This window comes from Coregonus lavaretus (genome assembly GCF_964263955.1).
Source record: "Coregonus lavaretus genome assembly, chromosome: 6".
Classification (NCBI taxonomy): Eukaryota; Metazoa; Chordata; class Actinopteri; order Salmoniformes; family Salmonidae; genus Coregonus; species Coregonus lavaretus.
In genome coordinates, this window is record NC_139993.1 from 65,983,960 (window position 1) to 66,006,558 (window position 22,599).

Here is a 22,599-nt window from a genome sequence, read left to right on the forward strand (position 1 = left end):
AGAAGAAGAAGAAGAAGAAGAAGAAGAAGAAGAAGAAGAAGAAGAAGAAGAAGAAGAAGAAGAAGAAGAAGAAGAAGAAGAAGAAGAAGAAGAAGAAGAAGAAGAAGAAGAAGAAGAAGAAGAAGAAGAAGAAGAAGAAGAAGAAGAAGAAGAAGAAGAAGAAGAAGAAGAAGAAGAAGAAGAAGAAGAAGAAGAAGAAGAAGAAGAAATGGGAGTAAACAGCAACAGTACGGCAGCTCAGTGATAGGCCTTGACCATCTTACCTTGGTTTGTTTCATGTTCCCATAGCAACGGCAGCATGGATGGGTTTCGGCACCTTGGTAACAAGCGAGCATGGTTCAAATGATAATATTTTAGTTTGCAGCTTAGCCTTGTGCGCATTGAGACAAAATTCCTCAGTAAATTGAATTTATCAGTACAATAATACGCCTTTATGCAATAATACCATTAATACATGTGTTTGACATAAACAGTAACATGCATTACAATGTATTTTAACAAGAGGACGTGATGCACTGACTTATATAAGCAGAATAATGCATTGAGTGCCCGTCAACATATCAGTCTAACATCGTAACATGTATGTCAATATGTATAAAAAGAAGGTTGGGATAAAGGAATCCATCTCATCCTTATTGATCATTAAAGAAAATAGGGTGCTTCCCAAAGCCCTGTGGACCCTGTTTTAAAGTCACGATTGGCCTCATGGTGAAATCCCTGAGCAGTTTCCTTCCTCTCCAGCAACTGAGTTAAGAAGGACGCCTGTATCTTTGTAGTGACGGTGGGTATTGATACACCATCCAAAGTGTAATCAAAAACTTCACCATGCTCAAAGGGATATTCAATGTCTGTTTTGTTTTTTACCAATCTACCAAAAGGTGAATCTTCTTTTTTGAGGCATTGGAAAAACTCCCTGGTCTTTGTGGTTGAATCTGTGTTTGAAATTCACTGCTCGACTGAGGGACCTTAGAGATAATTGTATGTGTAGGGTACAGAGATGAGGTAGTCATTCAAAAATAATGTTAAAAACTATTATTGCACACAGAGTGAGTTCATGCAACTTATTATGTGACTTGTTAAGCACATTTTTACTATTGAACTTATTTAGGCTTGCCATAACAAAGGGGTTGAATACTTATTGACTCAAGACATTTCAGCTTTTCCTTTTTTGTCCACAAGGACAAGGGGGCAAAGGGAACACTTATACACGTACTAATGAGGGGATATGAACCAGGTGTGTATAATAGACAAGACAAAACAAATGGAATGATGAGATGAGGAGCGGCAGTGGCTAGAAGGCCGGTGACGATGAACACCGAAGCCTGCCCGAACAAGGAGAGGAGGCAGCTTCGGAGGAAGTCATGACAGCACCCCCCCGCCCCTTGACACGCAGCTCCAGCAGCGCGCCAACACCAGCCTCGGGGACGTCCAGGAGGACGGGGAGCAGGGCGAGCCGGATGGCGACGGTGGAAATCCATCAACAGGGAGGGATCGAGGATATCCCTCACTGGAACTCAGCACCGTTCCTCCGGACCGTACCCCTCCCACTCCACGAGGTACTGAAGGCCCCCCCACCCGACGCCTCGAATCCAGGATGGAACGGACGGAGTACGCCGGGGCCCCCTCAATGTCCAGAGGAGGCGGAGGGACCTCCCACACCTCAGACTCCAGGAGCGGACCAGCCACCACCGGCCTGAGGAGAGACACATGGAACGATGGGTTAATATTATAATCATGTGGGAGTAATAACCTATAGGTAACCTCGTTTATCCTCCTCAGGACTTTGAAAGGCCCCACAAACCGCGGGCTCAGCTTCCGGCAGGGCAGGCGGATGGGCAGATTCCGGGTCGAGGGCCAGACCAGATCACCCGGTACGAAGACCGGGGCCTCACTGCGGTGGTGGCCTCACTGCGGTGGGGGCCTCAGCGTTGGCCTTCTGACGACGCACGGCGCGTTGGAGGTGGACGTGAGCAGCGGTCCACGTCTCCTCCCCATGCCAAAACCAGTCATCCACCGCAGGAGCTTCAGTCTGGCTCTGGTGCCACGGTGCCAGAACCGGTTGGTAACCTAAAACACATTGGAATGGCGTTTGGTTAGTGCAGGAGTGGCGGAGAGAGTTCTGGGCATATTCGACCCATGGCAAGAACACCGACCACTCCCCCGGCTGGTCCTGGCAGTAGGACAGCAGGAACCTACCCACATCTTGATTCACCCGTTCCACCTGCCCATTAGACTCGGGGTGAAAACCAGAGTTCAGGCTGACAGAGACCCCCAGACGGTCCATGAACGCCTTCCAGACCCTGGATGTGAACTGGGGACCCCGGTCAGACACTATGTCCTCTGGCACCCCGTAGTGCCAGAAGACGTGTGTACACAGGGCCTCCGCAGTCTGCAGGGCTGTGGGGAGACCGGGCAGAGGAAGGAGGCGGCAGGCTTTGGAAAAGCGGTCCACAACGACCAGGATGGTGGTGTTACCTTGAGAGAGGGGAAGATCAGTAAGGAAATCAATACTCAGGTGAGACCATGGTCGTTGTGGAACTGGTAACGGTTGTAGTTCACCCGCTGGGAGGTGCCTAGGTGCCTTACTCTGGGCGCACACCGAGCAGGAGGAAACATACACCCTCACGTCCTTAGCCAAGGTAGGCCACCAGTACTTTCCGGTCAGGCAGCGCACTGTACGACCAATACCTGGGTGACCAGAGGACGGGGACGTGTGTGCCCAGTAGATCAGACGGTCACGGACAAGAGCAGGCACGTACTGCAGTCCAGCTGGATACTGTGGTGGAGATGGCTCTGTGCGTAACGCCTGCTCTATATCAGCGTCCATCGCCCATACTACAGGCGCCACAATGCAGGAGGCCGAAAGTATGGGGGTATTGTGTCTGGGCCTCTCCTCTGTGTCGTAAAGCCGTGATAGTGCGTATGCCTTCACGTTCTTCGTACCCGGGATGTATGATAGAGTTGGATCAAATCGGGTGAAGAATAGGGCCCACCTGGCCTGGCGAGGGTTCAGCCTCCTCGCTGCCCAGATGTACTCCAGGTTACGGTGGTCCGTCCAGACGAGGAAAGGGTGTTTCGCCCCTTCGAGCCAATGCCTCCACACGGTCAGGGCTCGGACAACAGCCAACAGCTCCCAATCACCAATGTCGTAGTTCTGCTCCGCCGGGCTGAGCTTGTTGGAGAAGAAGGCACAGGGGCGGAGCTTGGGTGGCGTGCCCGAGCATTGAGATAGGACAGCGCCTATCCCTACCACGGACGCATCCACCTCCACTACGAACGGTAGTGATGGATCGGGATGGGCAAGTACCGGGGCTGAGGTGAACAGAACCCTCAGGTTACTGAAGGCCCTGTCAGCCTCAGCAGACCAGCGGAGCTGGGATGGCCCACCCTTCAACAGAGATGTGATGGTACTGCGACCTTACCAAAGCCCCGGAAAAACCTCCGATAGTAGTTGGCAAAGCCAATAAAGCGCTGCACCTCCTTTACCATGGTTGGAGTCAGCCAATTACGCACGGCTGAAATGCAATCTCCCTCCATCTCCACACCTGAGGTGGTAATGCGGTATCCAAGGAAGGAAACGGACTGTTGGAAAAACAGACACTTTTCTGCCTTGGCATAAAGGTCATGTTCCAACAGTCGGGCCTGCACTTTGCGAACCAGGGACACATGCTCGGCGCACGTAACGGAATACACCAGAATGTCATCGATGTAGACCACGACACTGTGACCAAGCATGTCCCGAAACACCTCGTTCACAAAGGACTGGAAGACGAATGGAGCATTCATCAAACTGTAAGGCATCACCAGGTATTCATAATGCCCCGGGGGTTGTGCTGAATGCTGTCTTCCACTTGTCCCCCTCTCGGACACGCACCAGGTTGTACGCACTCCGGAGATAATATTGAAGCGCGGCCCATGCATTTACTCGATCACAGATGGAATGAGGGGGAGAGGATAACTAAATCGTCTCGTCCCCTTGTTCAGTGATTGGTAGTCAATGCAAGGGCGCAGACCGCCATCTTTCTTCTTCACAAAAAAATTAACTTGAGGAGGCAGGCGAAGTGGAGGGACGTATATACCCCTGGCACAGGGACTCGGTGACATATTTCTCCATAGCCTCCGTTTCAGCCTGTGACAGGGGATACACATGACTCCTTGGAGGCACAGCGTCTGTCTGGAGGTTTATCTCGCAATCCCTCGCCCGATGAGGTGGTAATTTGGTTTTCTGCGTTTTGGAAAACGCATGCGCCAAATCGATGTATTCGGGGGGAATGCGCACGGTGGAGGTACTGTCTGGACTTTCCACCGTGGTTGCACCAACGGAAACACCGAGACACCTACCCTGACACTCTCGCGACCACCCTGTGAGAACCCTCTGCAGCCATGAAAAGGTGAGGTTGTGGAGTGCTAACCAGGGGATACCTAACACAACAGGGAAAGCAGGAGACGAGGGTGGACACCTTCTCCCTCTCCGATGGGGCCTGGCTGATGCTGGAGTAGTAGAGCTCCAGTTGGAGGAGGAATCCCTAGCAGAGAGCAGCTGTCCCGTCGAAATCCTGTGTTCGGGATATGTGGATCCCTCTGGGTGCTGGGGTGTGGGTGGCTGGATCTGGTCGCCCAGCTGGTCCCGACAGATCAGGTCCTCTCCTCTCCAGTTGTTGGACAACCTGGAGAACCCGATGCATCGCTTCTCCCAAGCTGGCCTGCATCGTGGAATGCTCCTGGACCCGTGCCACGACTCCAGGCATGCGCTCCTCTCCCGCTGACTCCATGGCGGGTGGGTGATTCTGTGATGGGTGATTTGAAGGAGTGAGGCGCAGGAGGGTAAATCACAGAATACAGAGTTTATTCCGGAATACAGTGTTACACAGAAATGCGTCAAACAGTCCAGTGCGCTAAACAGGCGCACTGGAACCAAACAGGCACACAGGGAAAATATACCCCGGCAATACAAAATATACTGAGCTCACCGAGCTCCACACTCCTCACACTAAACAATCACCCACAAGGACAGGGGGGCAGAGGGAACACTTACACACGTACTAATGAGGGGATATGAACCAGGTGTGTGTAATAAACAAGACAAAACAAATGGAATGATGAGATGAGGAGCGGCAGTGGCTAGAAGGCCGGTGAAGACGAACGCCGAAGCCTGCCTCGAACAAGGAGAGGAGGCAGCTTCGGAGGAAGTCGTGACAACCACGGATTGTCGTCACCTATGAAGGAACCTGACTCTGTGTAGACATCACGTGTAAAGGAGACAATGTGTTATGTAACTTTTGCTTAAATGTCACTTATAAAAAAAACTATCAAATCCATCAGTTGTAAAACTGTTGGATTCCAAAAGAGAAGTGTTACTGGTTTTCATTAACATTTTTACATTTTACATTTTTAGTCATTTAGCAGACGCTCTTATCCAGAGCGACTTACAGTTAGTGAATACATCTTTTATTTTTTTTATTTTTATACTGCCCCCCCGTGGGAAATCGAACCCACAACCCTGGCGTTGCAAACGCCATGCTCTATCAACTGAGCTACATCCCTGCCGGCCATTCCCTCCCCTACCCTGGACGACGCTGGGCCAATTGTGCGCCGCCCATGAGTCTCCCGGTCGCGGCCGGCTGCGACAGAGCCTGGATTCGAACCAGGATCTCTAGTGACACAGTTAGCACTGCGATGCAGTGCCTTAGACCACTGCGCCACTCAGGAGCCTTAACTAGTGTGGAACAAAAACAATAAGGTGTTATTGGTTTCATTAACTAGTTCAATGACTTGTTGAAAAAAGTGCTGAAGAAGAAGAGTAGCATTATAACACAGCTACAGTCTCAGGGGTCCACCTGTCCCGTGGCCTCAGGGGGTTCACCTGTCCCGTGGCCAGACCATAGTGTGGCCTCAGGGGGTTCACCTGTCCCGTGGCCAGACCATAGTGTGGGCTCAGGGGGTTCACCTGTCCCGTGGCCAGACCATAGTGGGCTCAGGGGGTTCACCTGTCCCCTGGCCAGACCATAGTGGGCTCAGGGGGTTCACCTGTCCCCTGGCCAGACCATAGTGTGGGCTCAGGGGGTTCACCTGTCCCGTGGCCAGACCATAGTGTGGGCTCAGGGGGTTCACCTGTCCCGTGGCCAGACCATAGTGTGGGCTCAGGGGGTTCACCTGTCCCGTGGCCAGACCATAGTGTGGCCTCAGGGGGTTCACCTGTCCCGTGGCCAGACCATAGTGTGGGCTCAGGGGGTTCACCTGTCCCGTGGCCAGACCATAGTGTGGGCTCAGGGGGTTCACCTGTCCCGTGGCTCGAGCAGGAAACCTCAGGGGAACTCCATGGTAACTGTGTAAAAGGAGCGCTGGGTATCTATAGTCTGTCCTTACTCAGACGAGGTGTCGAACCCCCTGCTTTCAGCTTTGAATTAATTTCAAGAAATTACTCTTGGCTGAAACCAAGACTTAGCAAGTGTGACTCACCCGTGAGGGTGTTGTCCGGTCAACTAGAAAGGGAGTTGTAGCTAGCAGGAGTGTCTGAGACTATGCCGTGCTTATAAAAATAGAATAACCCTGTGGTTGGAGGTGTCCTGCATGAAAGACGAGATAACATGCAATGAGAACCGGGCCACGTTATAATAGTGCAGAGCGGACTATAAATAAATATTGGATTGCTTGTTGGTGTTGTACACAAAAATATCCCTGTGTGGTCAAGAAAAGATCCACAGGCAAAGACTACCGGCGCGTTAGTGAACCTAGTAGAACCGTCTGGGAGGCGGACCGTACTAGCCACCTCTCAGAAGCAAGAGTAGACCTATCTGAGACTTGGGCTTGATTACAACCTGTTACAATGGTGCCAACATTTTGTGGCTAATCTTTCAGCGGGGGGGAGTGGGTGAATGTGTCAAAGACCTGACTGGGCCCAGTACCGCGTGGCTCATTTTTGTTGTGTGTGTTTGTGTACTGGGGAACATGTAACTTGGTTCCAGAAGAAAATACACTTTACGTTTCTCTAGGTTGGGGGCTTTCATCAAGGTAAGTGTTTCTTTAGGTTGGGGGCTTTCATCAAGGTAAGTGTTTCTTCGTGTAACGTCCTCCCGAGGCTACTGAACACACAGCACATATAAGCCTGGGATATCAACCATTCAAAGTTGGCCTTGGTGGGAGTGGCCATAGGAGTTACTTTACTGAGTCATCGTCACTACTTATCACAGTCAAAAAGTCATAATTATGGCTAAACCCTGCCCATTTTCCACAATGTATCTTCTTAAAATGTGATTTTAAACCTAACCCTAACTAATGAAGGCCAGGTTCGATGCGTTGGTCCACCAAACCTTCATTTGGGCGGAGGTGTCCGGCAACGAGATGAGGTGTAATGTGACTAACATGACTTCACTTTAGAGCGTAAGCCATCCTCCCGCACAACATGTCACCCTTTATAAAGCATGTTTATGTCATATTCAACATAGTGGGTTATGTTGCATTTGACATTGGTGATTGTGACACAGTCATGCCACATTTATGAACCCTTTACAAAGCATGACATACGGTTATAGATGCTTTTTAACACATTTATGTAGGTCTTATGAAGGCATTATGAAGGCTTTAAATAGCCTTTATAAGCTGAACGTCATTTAAAGCGGGAACAAACTTTGTTCTAAAGCTGTACCCATTGGATGCAGTGATCACAATATAGTGGCTATATCCAGGAAAGTCAAGGTTCCAAAGGCTGGGCCTTAAATATTGTATAAGAGATCATACAAAAGATTTTCCTGTGACTTTTATGTGGATGATATTACAAATATGTGTTGGTCTGATGTGATTAATAAGGAGCATCCAGACGCTGCACTTGGTGAATATATGAAATTGCTTCTTCCAATGATTGATAAACATGCACCTGTTAAGAAACTGACTGTTATAACTGTTAAGGCTCCATGGATTGATGAGGAATTGAAAAACAGTATGGTTGAAAGAGATGGGGCAAAAGGAGTGGCTAATAAGTTTGGCTACACATCTAACTGGTTGACTTACTGCAATTTGAGAAAGGTGTCACGGTTTCGGCCGAGGCTGCTCCTCCTCCTGGTTCGGACAGGCTTCGGCGGTCGTCGTCCCCGGAGTACTAGCTGCCACCGATCTATGTTTCATGTTCGTTTGGTTTTGTCTTGATGTTGTACACCTGTGTCTTGTTAGTCCTCGTTAGTGTCCTATTTAGTTCTCATTGGTTGTGTGTGTCTTTGTGTGTGATTGCGCTTCTGTTTCGTGTTGGAGCTACTATTTCCCTCCAGTGTTTTGGAGAGGTTATTTTGCACATGTTTGTGCGCCGTTTGTTTTGTCGCCTGTGTGCGCCGTGTATTCGCCTTCGGGCTTATTGTGCTTTTGTCTTTTGTGAATATTGCACTAAAGCCTTTGGACTGAGCCTCTGCGTCCTGCGCCTGATTCATACACCACACCCACCTTCAGCACCCGTTGACAGAATCACACACCATAATGGAATCAGCAGGATCGGCAGTGACGCCTGTATCGCTCGAGGAGCATATCCGTGGGCAAGATGGCCAGATAAGACAACTGGAGACCGCTCTACAGGACGTAATCAACACCTTGCACCGATGCGAGGCCAGCAGGGTACCCACACCTCCACCTACCCTGCCCACCCCATCGGTCGGTCCACCAGTCCCAGGTTCGGAACCCAGGGGGATTCGGCTCTCGCTCCCGAGGGCGTATGACGGAACAGCTGCCGGGTGTCAGGGGTTCCTCCTGCAGGTGGAGCTCTACCTGGCCACTGTACACCCGGTGCCCTTGGGACACGAGAGCGTTTCCGCCCTCATCTCCTGTCTCACGGGCAAGGCGTTGGAGTGGGCTAACGCCGAGTGGAGGAAGATGGATGCCCACACCATCTCCTACACCGAGTCCTCCCGTCGCTTCAAGGCAGTGTTCGACCATCCACCTGAGGGCAAAGGGGCGGGGGAGCGTCTAGTCCACCTGAGACGGGAGGAGGAGCACACAGGCGTTTGCTTTAGAGTTCCGGACTCTAGCGGCGGACGCAGGGTGGAATGAACGGGCCCTCATCGACCATTTTCGATGTAGCCTACGGGAGGACGTTCAGCGTGAGTTGGCCTGCAGAGATACCCATCTTACCTTCGACCAGTTGGTCGATATGTCCATCCGTCTGGACACCCTGCTGGCCACCCGTGGACGTCCCGAGGGGGGTCCTTCCATTCCGCCCTCCGGCACCTCCGAGCCGAGCCCTATGGAGCTCGGGGGTGCCGGCGCTAGAGAAAGGAGGAGGAGGAGCCCGAGGGGGCCTGTCTCCTGCACCAAGTGCGGTCGTGGAGGGCACACTGCGGCCAGGTGCTGGGGAGGGTTCTCCGGGGGAGAAGACAACAGGTCACGCACTGGGGGGGCCTCCCAGGTGAGTAGACGTCCCACTTACCCAGAGCTTTCTGTTGCGCAGTTTTGTATACCTGTTTGTTTTCCACAGGTTGCACCTCATTCCCAGCATAAGGCGCTAGTAGATTCAGGCGCAGCTGGGAATTTTGTTGATCGGAAGTTTTGTTTAGATTTAGGGATCCCTCTCCTACCTGTTGAAAACCCTTTTCCCGTTCATGCCTTAGATAGCCGCCCGTTGGGGTCGGGGCTGATTAGGGAGATCACAGCGCCACTTAGGATGTGTGCGCAGGGGGGTCATGAAGAGACTATACAGCTGTATCTGATCGACTCTCCTGCGTACCCGGTGGTGCTGGGAATTCCCTGGTTAAGCACTCATAACCCTGCTATTTCGTGGCAACAGAGGGCTCTCGATGGGTGGTCTGCTCAGTGCGAGGGGCGATGTCTGGGTGTTTCCGTGGGGGCGACTTCGGTGGAAAGTCCAAACCAAGTGCCCGCACTGCACATTCCGCCTGAATATGGGGATTTAGCTCTCGTGTTTAGTAAAACTAGGGCGACACAGTTGCCTCCTCATAGACAGGGGGATTGTGCGATTGATCTCCAGGCAGGAGCAGCGCTCCCACGGAGCCATGTGTATCCTTTGTCTCAAGAGGAGAGAAAAGCTATGGAGACTTACATAGCCGAATCTTTGAGACAGGGATACATTCGGCCCTCCACTTCTCCCGCCTCCTTGAGCTTCTTTTTTGTGAAGAAGAAAGATGGAGGGTTGCGCCCGTGCATTGATTACCGTGGTCTCAATCAGATTACTGTGAAATACAGTTAATCCTCTGATTGCGACCATGACGGAGTCATTGCATGGAGCGCGTTTTTTCACAAAATTGGATCTCAGGAGCGCGTATAACTTGGTGCGCATAAGGGAGGGCGACGAATGGAAGACAGCGTTTAGTACCACGTCAGGTCATTTCGAGTATCTGGTCATGCCATATGGGTTGATGAATGCTCCATCAGTCTTCCAATCCTTCGTAGATGACATTTTCCGGGATATGCAGGGACAAGGGGTGGTCGTGTACATTGATGATATTCTGGTGTACTCGTCTACCCGAGCCGAGCATATAACCCTGGTGCGTCGTGTATTGAGGAGGCTGTTGGAGCACGACCTATATGTCAAGGCAGAGAAATGTCTGTTTTTCCAGGAGTCTGTCTCCTTTTTGGGTTATCGGTTGTCCGCGTCGGGGGTGAGAATGGAGGTGGATCGTGTGTCCGCTGTGCGTAATTGGCAAACCCCAACCACTGTAAAAGAGGTGCAGCAGTTCTTGGGCTTTGCGAATTACTACCGGAGGTTTATCCGGGGTTTTGGACAGGTGGCAGCTCCCATCACGTCCCTTCTGAAAGGGGGTCCGGTGCGCCTGCAGTGGTCAGCTGATGCGGACAGAGCCTTTAGGAGACTGAAGGACCTGTTTACGTCGGCTCCGGTGCTGGCGCATCCGGATCCCGCATTACCCTTTCAGGTTGAGGTGGACGCGTCTGAGGCAGGTATAGGGGCCGTTCTCTCTCAACGGTCTGGCACGCCACCTAAACTCCACCCCTGTGCTTTTTATTCTAAAAAGCTCAGCCCGGCGGAGCGTAACTATGACGTTGGGGACAGGGAGCTGTTAACTGTAGTTCAAGCCCTTAAGGTGTGGAGGCATTGGCTTGAGGGGGCTCAACACCATTTCCTCATTTTGACTGACCATCGGAACCTGGAGTACATCCGGGCAGCGAGGAGACTGAACCCTCGCCAGGCTCGATGGAGTATGTTTCTCACCAGGTTCGTATTTAAAATCACGTACATCCCTGGGTCCCAGAATGGTAAGGCAGATGCGCTGTCCCGGCGGTATGACACGGAGGAGAGGTCCGTTGAGCCTACTCCCATACTACCGGAGTCTTGCCTTGTGGCACCGGTGGTGTGGGAGGTCGATGCCGAAATCGAGCGAGCGTTGCGTACCGACCCCAGCCCTCCACAGTGTCCTGAGGGTCGGAAGTACGTTCCGCTCGAGATTCGGGATCGACTCATTTACTGGGCTCACACGTCACCCTCCTCTGGACATCCGGGTATTGGCCCGACAGTGCATTGCCTTAGCACTAAATACTGGTGGCCTACTTTGGCTAGGGATGTGAGGGTTTATGTCTCCTCCTGCTTGGTGTGCGCCCAGTGTAAGGTGCCCCGACATCTGCCCAGGGGTAAGTTACAACCCCTGCCCGTTCCACAACGACCATGGTCACACCTCTCGGTGGATTTTGTGACAGACCTTCCCCTCTCTCAGGGGAATACCACCATCCTGGTCGTTTTGGACCGGTTCTCTAAGGCCTGTCGTCTTCTCCCTATGTCGGGTCTTCCTACTGCCCTACAGACCGCTGAGGCCCTATTTACCCACGTCTTCCGGCATTACGGGGTACCCGAGGATATAGTGTCTGATCGAGGCCCCCAGTTTACCTCCCATGTTTGGAGAGCATTCATGGAGCGTTTGGGGGTCTCGGTTAGCCTTACCTCAGGGTACCACCCGGAGAGTAACGGGCAGGTAGAACGTGTCAACCAGGATGTGGGTAGGTTTCTGAGGTCGTATTGCCAGGACCGGCCTGAGGAGTGGGCACGGTACATTCCCTGGGCCGAGATGGCCCAGAACTCTCTCCGCCACTCCTCTACCAACCTAACCCCCTTCCAATGTGTGTTAGGTTACCAGCCAGTTCTGGCACCGTGGCAGCAGAGCCAGATCGAGGCCCCTGCTGTGGATGATTGGATGAGGCGCTCGGAAGAGACGTGGAACGCTGCCCACGTCCACCTGCAGCGGGCCGTCCTTCGTCACAAGGCGAGCGCCGATCTCCACCGCAGTGAGGGGCCGGTGTACGCACCCGGAGATCGAGTCTGGCTCTCTACCAGAAACCTACCCCTCCGCCTGCCCTGCCGGAAGCTGGGTCGGCGGTTTGTGGGGCCCTTTAAAGTCCTGAGAAGATTGAACGAGGTGTGTTATAGGTTACATCTACCTGTTGAGTATAAGAATATTAACCCCTCGTTCCATGTGTCTCTTCTCAGGCCGGTTGTAGCTGGTCCACTCCAGGACAATGAGATAGGAGAGACTCCTCCGCTCCCACTGGACATCTAGGGGGCTCCGGCGTACACCGTTCGGTCCATCTTTGTCTCCAGACGCCGGATGGGGGGTCTCCAGTATCTTGTGGAGTGGGAGGGGTACGGCCCGGAGGAGCGGTGCTGGGTGCCGCGGAGGGACATCCTAGACCCATCTCTCCTGTCGGAGTTCCACTGGGACCATCCCGCGCGCCCTGCTCCGCGTCCTCCTGGTCGTCCCCGAGGCCGGGGTCGGCGCACGGCTGGAGCCGCGCGTCAAGGGGGGGTACTGTCACGGTTTCGGCCGAGGCTGCTCCTCCTCCTGGTTCGGGCAGGCTTCGGCGGTCGTCGTCCCCGGAGTACTAACTGCCACCGATCTATGTTTCATGTTCGTTTGGTTTTGTCTTGATGTTGTACACCTGTGTCTTGTTAGTCCTCGTTAGTGTCCTATTTAGTTCTCGTTGGTTGTGTGTGTCTTTGTGTGTGATTGCGCTTCTGTTTCGTGTTGGAGCTACTATTTCCCTCCAGTGTTTTGGAGAGGTTATTTTGCACATGTTTGTGCGCCGTTTGTTTTGTCGCCTGTGTGCGCCGTGTATTCGCCTTGGGGCTTATTGTGCTTTTGTCTTTTGTGAATATTGCACTAAAGCCTTTGGACTGAGCCTCTGCGTCCTGCGCCTGATTCATACACCACACCCACCTTCAGCACCCGTTGACAAAAGAATGTGACTAAACTCAACAAAAAGAAGAAGAAACTGTATTATGAAGCCAAGATCAATGATACAAAGAATTATGGAGAAAAAAAACTTTGTAGTACTTTAAATGATATTATGGGCAGAATTTAGGCAGGAAATGCCAACAACGAACAGTGAGCCATCGTATTCGTGAATTTAAAAAAACACATAATGAATGAAAAGCATTTTAAGTAAAAATTATGTAATGTTAGTGAGGAAGAGGTGGAAAATTATTGTTATCGAAAAATAATGACAAACCTCCTGGTATTGACAACTTAGATGGAAGGCTACTGAGGATGATAGCTGACCCTATAGTCACTCCTATCTGTCATATCGTTAATCTGAACCTAGAGGAAAGTCTTTGTCCTCAGGCCTGGAGGGAAGCCAAAGTCATTCCGCTACCCAAGAGTGGTAAAGCGGTCTTTACAGGTTCTAACAACCGACCTATCAGCTTGCCGCCAGCTCTTAGCAAACTGTTTGATACAATTGTGTTTGACCAAATGCTATTTCTCTGTAAACAAATTAACAACAGACTTTCAGCAAACTTATAGAGAAGGGCACTCAACATATACTGCACTGACACAAATGACTGATGATTGGTTGAAAGAAATTGATAATAAGAAGATTGTGGGAGCTGTACTTTTAGATTTCATTGCAGCCTTTGATATTATTGACCATAACCTGTTGTTGAAAACACTTGTGTGTTATGGCTTTTCAACCTTTTCAATATTGTGGATTCAGAGCTATCTATCTAATAGAACTCAAAGGGTTTTCTTTAATGGAACCTTCTCTAATGTTAAACATGTAAAGTGTAGTGTACCACAGGGCAGCTCTCTTGGCCCTCTACTCTTTTCTATTTTTACCAATGACCTGCCACTGGCATTAAACCATGCCTGTGGGTCTATGTATGCTGATGATTTAACCCTATACACATCAGCAACCACAGCTAATGAAATCACTGCAACCCTAAACAAAGAGTTACAGTCAGTTTTAGAATGGGTGGCCAGTGATAAACTGGTCTTGAACCTCTCTAAAACTAAGAGCATTGTATTTGGTACAAATCATTCCCTCTAGATCTAGACCTCAACTGAATCTGGTAATGAATGGTGTGGCTGTTGAGCAAGTTGAGGAGACTAAATTACTTGGTGTTACCTTAGATTGTAAACTGTCATGGTCAAAAAATATAGATTCAATGGATGTAAAGATGGGGAAAGGTCTGTCCGTGATAAAGAGATGCTCTGCTTTTTTGACACCACACTCCACAAAGCAAGTGGAGGCTCCTGCAGGCTCAAGTTTGATCTTATCTTGATTATTGTCCAGTCATATGGTCAAGTGCTGCAAAGAAGGACCTAGTTAAGCTGCAGCTGGCTCAGAACATAGTGACACGTTTTGCTCTTCATTGTCATCAGAGGGCTAATATCAATACTATGCATGCCAGTCTCTCTTGGCTATGAGTTGAGGAAAGACTGACAGCGTCGCTTCTTGTTGTTATAAGAACCATTAATGTGTTGGAAATTCCAAATTGTTTGCATAGTCAACTTACACACAGCACTGACACACACACTTACACCACCAGACATGCCACCAGGGGTCTTTTCACAGTCCCCAGGTCCAGAACAAATTCAAGGAAACGTACAGTATTATACAGAGCCATTATTGCATGGAACTCCCTTCCATCTCATAGTGAACAGCAAACCTGGTTTCATAAAACAGATAAAGCAACACCTCACAGCACAACTTCTCTCCCCCATGTGACCTGCTTTTTGTGTGTCTGTACTGACATGTACACTGATTATACCAAACATTAGGAGCGCCTTCCTAATATTGAGTTGCCTCAGAACAGCCTCAATTCGTCGGGGCATCGGACTCTACAAGGTGTCAAAAGCGTTCCACAGGGATGCTGGCCCATGTTGACTCCAATGCTTCCCACAGTTGTGTTAAGTTGGCTGGATGTCCTTTGGGTGATGGACCATTCTTGATACACACGGGAAACTGTTGAGCGTGAAAAACCCAGCAGTGTTGCAGTTCTTGACACAAACCAGTTTGCCTGGCACCTACTACCATACCCCGTTCAAAGACACTTAAATATTTTGTCTTGCCCATTCACCCTCTGAATGGCACACATACACAATCCATGTCTCAATTGTCTCCAGGATTAAAAATCCTTCTTTAACCTGTCTCCTCCCCTTCATCTACACTGATTGAAATGGATTTAATGAGTGACATCATTAAGGGATCATAGCTTTCACCTGGATTCACCTGGTCAGTCTATGTTATGGAAAGAGCAGGTGTCCTTAATGTTTTGTGAACTCAGTGTATGTGTAACTGATGCATACACACACGCGTGCACACCGCATGTTAATGTTTTGAAATGTATGTAAATTGTAAAGTATTTTGTCTGTAATATATTTTTCGTGATGTGTCGGACCCAAGTAAGACTAGCTGTCGCCCTCTCTCTCTCTCTCTCTCTCTCTCTCTCTCTCTCTCTCTCTCTCTCTCTCTCTCTCTCTCTCTCTCTCTCTCTCTCTCTCTCTCTCTCTCTCTCTCTCTCTCTCTCTCTCTCTCTCTCTCTCTCTCTCTCTCTCTCTCTCTCTCTCTTCTATAGTTTACTAACAGCTCTCTATCGGTCTCCATCTCTGTCTCTCTCTTATTAACAGCTCTCTAGAGTTCTGTTTCTGTTCAGATCAAACAGGCAGCTGTCGTTGTGATCCTACTTCAGACACACACACACACACTCACACACACACACACACACACACACACACACACACAGACCAAGACACAAGTTGCGTCTCAAATGGCACTGTAGTCCCTATATAGTGGACTACCAATAGGGCACTGGTCAAAAGTAGTGCACTACACTGTATGGATGTGCCATTTGGGACTCACAGCAACCTACAGAAAGTTAGAAACATACTGATAGAGGAACAGCCAAAGGAAATGATACACAGACACACACAGACACACAGACACACACAGACACACAGACACACACAGACACACACAGACACACACAGACAGACACAGACAGACACACAGACACACAGAGACACACACACACACACACACACACATACACACACACACACACACACACACACACACACACACACACACACACACACACACACACAGACAAGGTGGTGCACAAAAACACTGCACAGTAGAGAAGTTGTCCAGTGTAGAACTAGCGAATGCTGGATTGACCCCAGGGGCCAGGTAAGTTATGTATCACAAGTGAACAGCAGAACATGAATTAACAGTTGGCCACAGAGTGGATCATATTCCAACATAGCACTTTAACAACGCAGGAAGAGATCAAGCTTTCCAGGAAGAGAGAGAGAGAGAGATCTGACAAATGGATAGTGGAAGAGTAGAGGGTTTTATCTGTCTGTTATGAGGCCATTAATGGAGCAATGCTAATGGGTTTTAAATGGTAATGTGGTAATGTGGTAATGTTTAGAGGCTCAGCCACAATTTCTCCAGCCTGGAAATGAAGCTTTGCTTTCCAATCTTACTGATGCAGCACCAGAAACGCCTCTGCCGGTCAGTAAGTATCTCAGACCAAGGCTAAACCAAGGTAAGGGAGAAGGTCTCCGGAAATGGTCTGGAGAAGAGAGGAGGGGATAGGGTCAAGCGGGCAGGTTGTTGGGCGCCCGGCCATCACAAGTCGCATAATTCCATCTGGAGAGAGAGGGGAGAAAGAAGTCAAAGCATAGGGTAGGGCAGTGTAAGCAGGATGGTTGACGAAGTCATCCACAGAGAGGGAGGAGGGAGGGGGAGGAGGAGGAGGATTCAGCAGGGAGGAGAAGGTGGCTAAGAGCTTCCTAGGGTTAGAGGCAGAGGCTTGAAATTTAGAGTGGTAGAAAGTGGCTTTGGCAGCAGAAACAGAGCAAGAGAATGTAGAGAGGAGGGATTGGAAAGATGACAGGTCCGCAGGGAGTCTAGTTTTCCTCCATTTCCGCTCGGCTGCCCGGAGCCCTCTTCTGTGAGCTCGCAATGAGTCGTCAAGCCACGGAGCAGGAGGGGAGGACCGAGCCGGCCGGGAGGATAGGGGACATAGAGAGTCAAAGGATGCAGAAAGGGAGGAGAGGAGGGTTGAGGAGGCAGAATCAGGAGATTGGAGGGAGAAGGATTGAGCAGAGGGAAGAGATGATAGGATGGAAGAGGAGAGAGTAGCGGGAGAGAGAGAGCGAAGGTTGCGACGGCACATTACCATCTGAGTAGGGGCAGAGTGAGTAGTGTTGGAGGAGAGCGAGAGAGAGAAGGATACAAAGTAGTGGTCAGAGACTTGGAGGGGAGTTGCAGTAAGATTAGTAGAAGAACAGCATCTAGTAAAGATGAGGTCAAGCGTATTGCCTGCCTTGTGAGTAGTGGGGGACGGTGAGAGGGTGAGGTCAAAATAGGAAAGGAGTGGAAAGAAAGAGGCAGAGAGAAATGAGTCAAAGGCAGACGTAGTGAGGTTAAAGTCATCCAGAACTGTAAGGGGTGAGCCATCCTCAGGAAAGGAAGTTATCAAGGCGTCAAGCTCATTGATGAACTCTCCAAGGGAACCTGGAGGGCGATAAATGATAAGGATGTTAAGCTTGAATGGGCTAGTGACTGTGACAGCATGGAATCAAATGAGGAGATAGACAGATGGGTCAGGGGAGAAAGAGAGAATGTCCACTTGGGAGATATGAGGATTCCAGTGTCACCGCCGCGCTTACCAGATGCTCTCGGGGTATGCGAGAACACATGGTCAGACGAGGAAAGAGCAGTAGGAGTAGCAGTGTTTTTTTGTGGTAATCCATGTTTCCGTCAGCGCCAAGAAGTCGAGGGAATGGAGGGTAGCATAGGCTGAGATGAACTCTGCCTTGTTGGCCGCAGAACAGCAGTTCCAGAGGCTCCCAGAGACCTGGAACTCCACGTGGGTTGTGCGCGCAGGGACCACCAGATTAGAGAGGCAACAGCCACGTGATGTGAAGCGTTTGTATGGCCTGTGCAGAGAGGAGAGAACAGGGATAGACAGACACATAGTTGACAGGCTACAGAAAAAGGCTACAATAATGTAAAGGAGATCGGAATGAAATGAAGTAAACATCTGGGAAAGCGAGAGAGCGGGGCCTCCCTCACTTACGTTTCACTGAAACACTCAAATATAACTCTCCCAACTTCCACTTTAGAAATTATAATTGTTGTAAACTACAGCGGTTCAACGTTTTCTAGGAATAGACTCAGCAATATTCAGCTAGCTAACTTGGTACAGTATTCTTCAGTGAAAACCGTCCAGGGCACCGAATCCTATGACGCCATAGCCAACTAGCAGGCCAGCCTCCAATAACACAGTTTAGCACCAATACTCGGTTACAACAAACCACCAGTGTGTTAACACGCCAAGCAGATCATTCGTGTCCGTGTCTAACGTTGTGTAAAGTTTTGAGTTAGTTTTGACAGTTTGAGTGAGTACGTCGTCAACTTATTTAGCCAGTTAGTTAGCTTGAATAGTTAGCATACTAGCTAGCCATTGCTCTCTGCCAACGAACCAACCCCTCCTCCCACGGCACGAACACACAGAGAGAGCCAAGCTAACGTTAACTAGTCACCCATGTCCCAAATTCCCTTGAACGACTCTGGTTACCAGTAGGTAAAAACAAAACACAAATAAATGTAGGTTATAACTTACCCTTAGAAGCTACTGTTAGCCAGTTAAGTGCAAAGCTAGCCACTGAATCGATTCAGCCAGTTCGCGTCTCCCGCCAGAGAGAGACACAACCTCACCCGACGCTGTCCGCTACATGTGTGCCCTAATGAGCATGACCTCGCTGCAGGCTGTACACTCACAACACGAGGGCAGGGTCAGGACACGTACCATCTCTATGTTTTGTATCGTTATGTTTGTATTGATCCAATAACTAAAAAATGATTTCGTTAAAGAGATCCATCTTTGTTGGTTTTTGCCTTGCAGTACTGAGTGTGTCCGTTTTTAAACCACATGTGTCAAACTCATTCCACGGAGGGCCGAGTGTCTGCAAGTTTCGCTCCTCCCTTGTACTTGATTGGTTAATTAAGGTCACTAATTAGTAAGGAACTCCCCTCAAAATGTCTAGGTCTTAATTGAAAGGAAAAACCAAAAACCTGCAGGCGCTAGGCCCTCCATGGAATGAGATTGACACCCCTGATTTAAACTGTCCCCAGTGGACCAGTCAGAGTGAAGTATGGTCTCTCTGTTGTCTGGTCTGTCTTAATGAGTCAGACTAGAGCCAGGGTTGAGCAAGGATATCAGTACAACTCCAGAAGACAGACAGCTGCTGGGGGTTCATGTTAAAACTAGCGGTGTATACAGGAATTGACCATGTTGGTTCAACCACTGACTGGGGACAATCCAGCTTTCTGTAGGTCTTGAGGTGACAGCAGGGATAAGGCTTTCTGTAGGTATAGAGGTGACAGCAGGGATAAAGCTTTCTGTAGGTATGGAGGTGACAGTAGGGATAAGGCTTTCTGTAGGTATGGAGGTGACAGCAGGGATAATACTTTCTGTAGGTCTGGAGGAGACAGTAGGGATAAGGCTTTCTGTAGGTCTTGAGGTGACAGTAGGGATAAGGCTTTCTGTAGGTCTTGAGGTGACAGTAGGGATAAGGCTTTCTGTAGGTCTGGAGGTGACTGTAGGGATAAGGCTTTCTGTAGGTCTTGAGGTGACAGCAGGGATAAGGATTTCTGTAGGTCTTGATGTGACAGCAGTGATAAGGCTTTCTGTAGGTACGGTGGTGACAGTAGGGATAAGGCTTTCTGTAGGTATGTAGATGACAGTAGTGAAAAGGCTTTCTGTAGGTATAGAGGTGACAGTAAGGATATGGCTTTCTGTAGGTCTTGAGGTGACAGTAGGGATAAGGATCTCTGTAGGTCTTGAGGTGACAGTAGGGATTAGGCTTTCTGTAGGTATGTAGAGGACAGTAGTGATAAGGCTTTCTGTAGGTATGGAGGTGACAGTAGGGATAAGGCTTTCTGTAGGTCTTGAGGTGAAGGTAGGGATAAGGCTTTCTGTATGTGTTGAGGTGACAGTAAGGATAAGGCTTTCTGTAGGTATTGGGGTGACAGCAGGGCTAAGGCTTTCTGTAGGTCTTGAGGTGACAGCAGGGATAATGCTTTCTGTAGGTATGGAGGTGACAGTAGGGATAAGGCTTTCTGTAGGTATGTAGATGACAGTAGTGATAAGGCATTCTGTAGGTATAGAGGTGACAGTAAGGATATGGATTTCTGTAGGTCTTGAGGTGACAGCAGGGATAAGGCTTTCAGTAGGTATGGAGGTGACAGTAGGGATAAGGCTTTCTGTAGGTATGGAGGTGACAGTAGGGATAAGGCTTTCTGTAGGTGTTGAGGTGAAGGTAGGGATAAGGCTTTCTGTAGGTGTTGAGGTGACAGTAGGGATAAGGCTTTCTGTAGGTATGTAGGTGACAGTAGGGATAAGGCTTTCTTTAGGTCTGGAGGTGACAGTAGAGATAAGGCTTTCTGTAGGTCTGGAGGTGACTGTAGAGATAAGGCTTTCTGTAGGTATGGAGGTGACAGTAGGGATAAGGCTTTCTGTAGGTCTTGAGGTGACAGTAGGGATAAGGCTTTCTGTAGGTCTTGAGGTGAAGGTAGGGATACTGCTTTCTGCAGGTATATAGGTGACAGTAGGGATAAAACTTTCTGTAGGTTATGAGGTGACAGTCGGGATAAGGCTTCCTGTAGGTATGGAGGTGACAGCTGGGATAAGACGTTCTGTAGGTCTGGAGGTGACAGCAGGTATAAGGCTTTCTGTAGGTCTTGAGGTGACAGTAGGGATAAGGCTTTCTGTAGGTCTTGAGGTGACAGCAGGGATACGGCATACTGTAGGTCTTGAGGTGACAGTAGAGATAAGGCTTTCTGTAGGTATGGAGGTGACAGTAATGATAAGGCTTTCTGTAGGTCTGGAGGTGACAGTAGAGATAAGGCTTTCTGTAGGTATGTAGATGACAGTAGTGATAAGGTTTCTGTAGGTATGGAGGTGACAGTAGGGATAAGGCTTTCTGTAGGTCTTGAGGTGAAGGTAGGGATAAGGCTTTCTGTAGGTGTTGAGGTGACATTAGGGATAAGGCTTTCTGTAGGTATTGGGGTGACAGTAGGGATAAGGCTTTCTGTAGGTCTTGAGGTGACAGCAGGGATACGGCATACTGTAGGTCTTGAGGTGACAGTAGAGATAAGGCTTTCTGTAGGTATGGAGGTGACAGTAGGGATAAGGCTTTCTGTAGGTCTTGAGGTGACAGTAGGGATTAGGCTTTCTGTAGGTATGTAGATGACAGTAGTGATAAGGCTTTCTGTAGGTATGGAGGTGACAGTAGGGATAAGGCTTTCTGTAGGTCTTGAGGTGAAGGTAGGGATAAGGCTTTCTGTAGGTATTGGGGTGACAGCAGGGATAAGGCTTTCTGTAGGTCTTGAGGTGTCAGCAGGGATAATGATTGCTTTCTGTAGGTATGGAGGTGACAGTAGGGATAAGGCTTTCTGTAGGTATGTAGATGACAGTAGTGATAAGGCATTCTGTAGGTATAGAGTTGACAGTAAGGATATGGCTTTCTGTAGGTCTTGAGGTGACAGCAGGGATAAGGCTTTCACTAGGTATGGAGGTGACAGTAGGGATAAGGCTTTCTGTAGGTATGTAGGTGACAGTAGGGATAAGGCTTTCTGTAGGTCTGGAGGTGACAGTAGAGATAAGGCTTTCTGTAGGTCTGGAGGTGACAGTAGAGATAAGGCTTTCTGTAGGTATGGAGGTGACCGTAGGGATAAGGCTTTCTGTAGGTCTTGAGGTGAGAGTAGGGATAAGGCTTTCTGTAGGTCTTTAGGTGAAGGTAGGGATACTGCTTTCTGTAGGTATATAGGTGACAGTAGGGTAAAACTTTCTGTAGGTCTTTAGGTGACAGTCGGGATAAGGCTTCCTGTAGGTATGGAGGTGACAGCTGGGATAAGACGTTCTGTAGGTCTGGAGGTGACAGCAGGTATAAGGACTTCTGTAGGTCTTGAGGTGACAGCAGGGATAAGGCTTTCGGTAGGTCTTGAGGTGACAGTAGTGATAAGGCTTTCTGTAGGTCTTGAGGTGACAGCAGGGATACGGCATACTGTAGGTCTTGAGGTGAAAGTAGAGATAAGGCTTTCTGTAGGTATGGAGGTGACAGTAGGGATAAGGCTTTCTGTAGGTCTGGAGGTGACAGTAGAGATAAGGCTTTCTGTAGGTATGGAGGTGACAGTAGGGATAAGGCTTTCTGTAGGTATGTAGATGACAGTAGTGATAAAGCATTCTGTAGGTATAGTGGTGACAGTAAGGATATGGCTTTATGTAGGTCTTGAGGTGACAGTAGGGATAAGGCTTTCTGTAGGTGTTGAGGTGACAGTGGGGATAAGGCTTTCTGTAGGTCT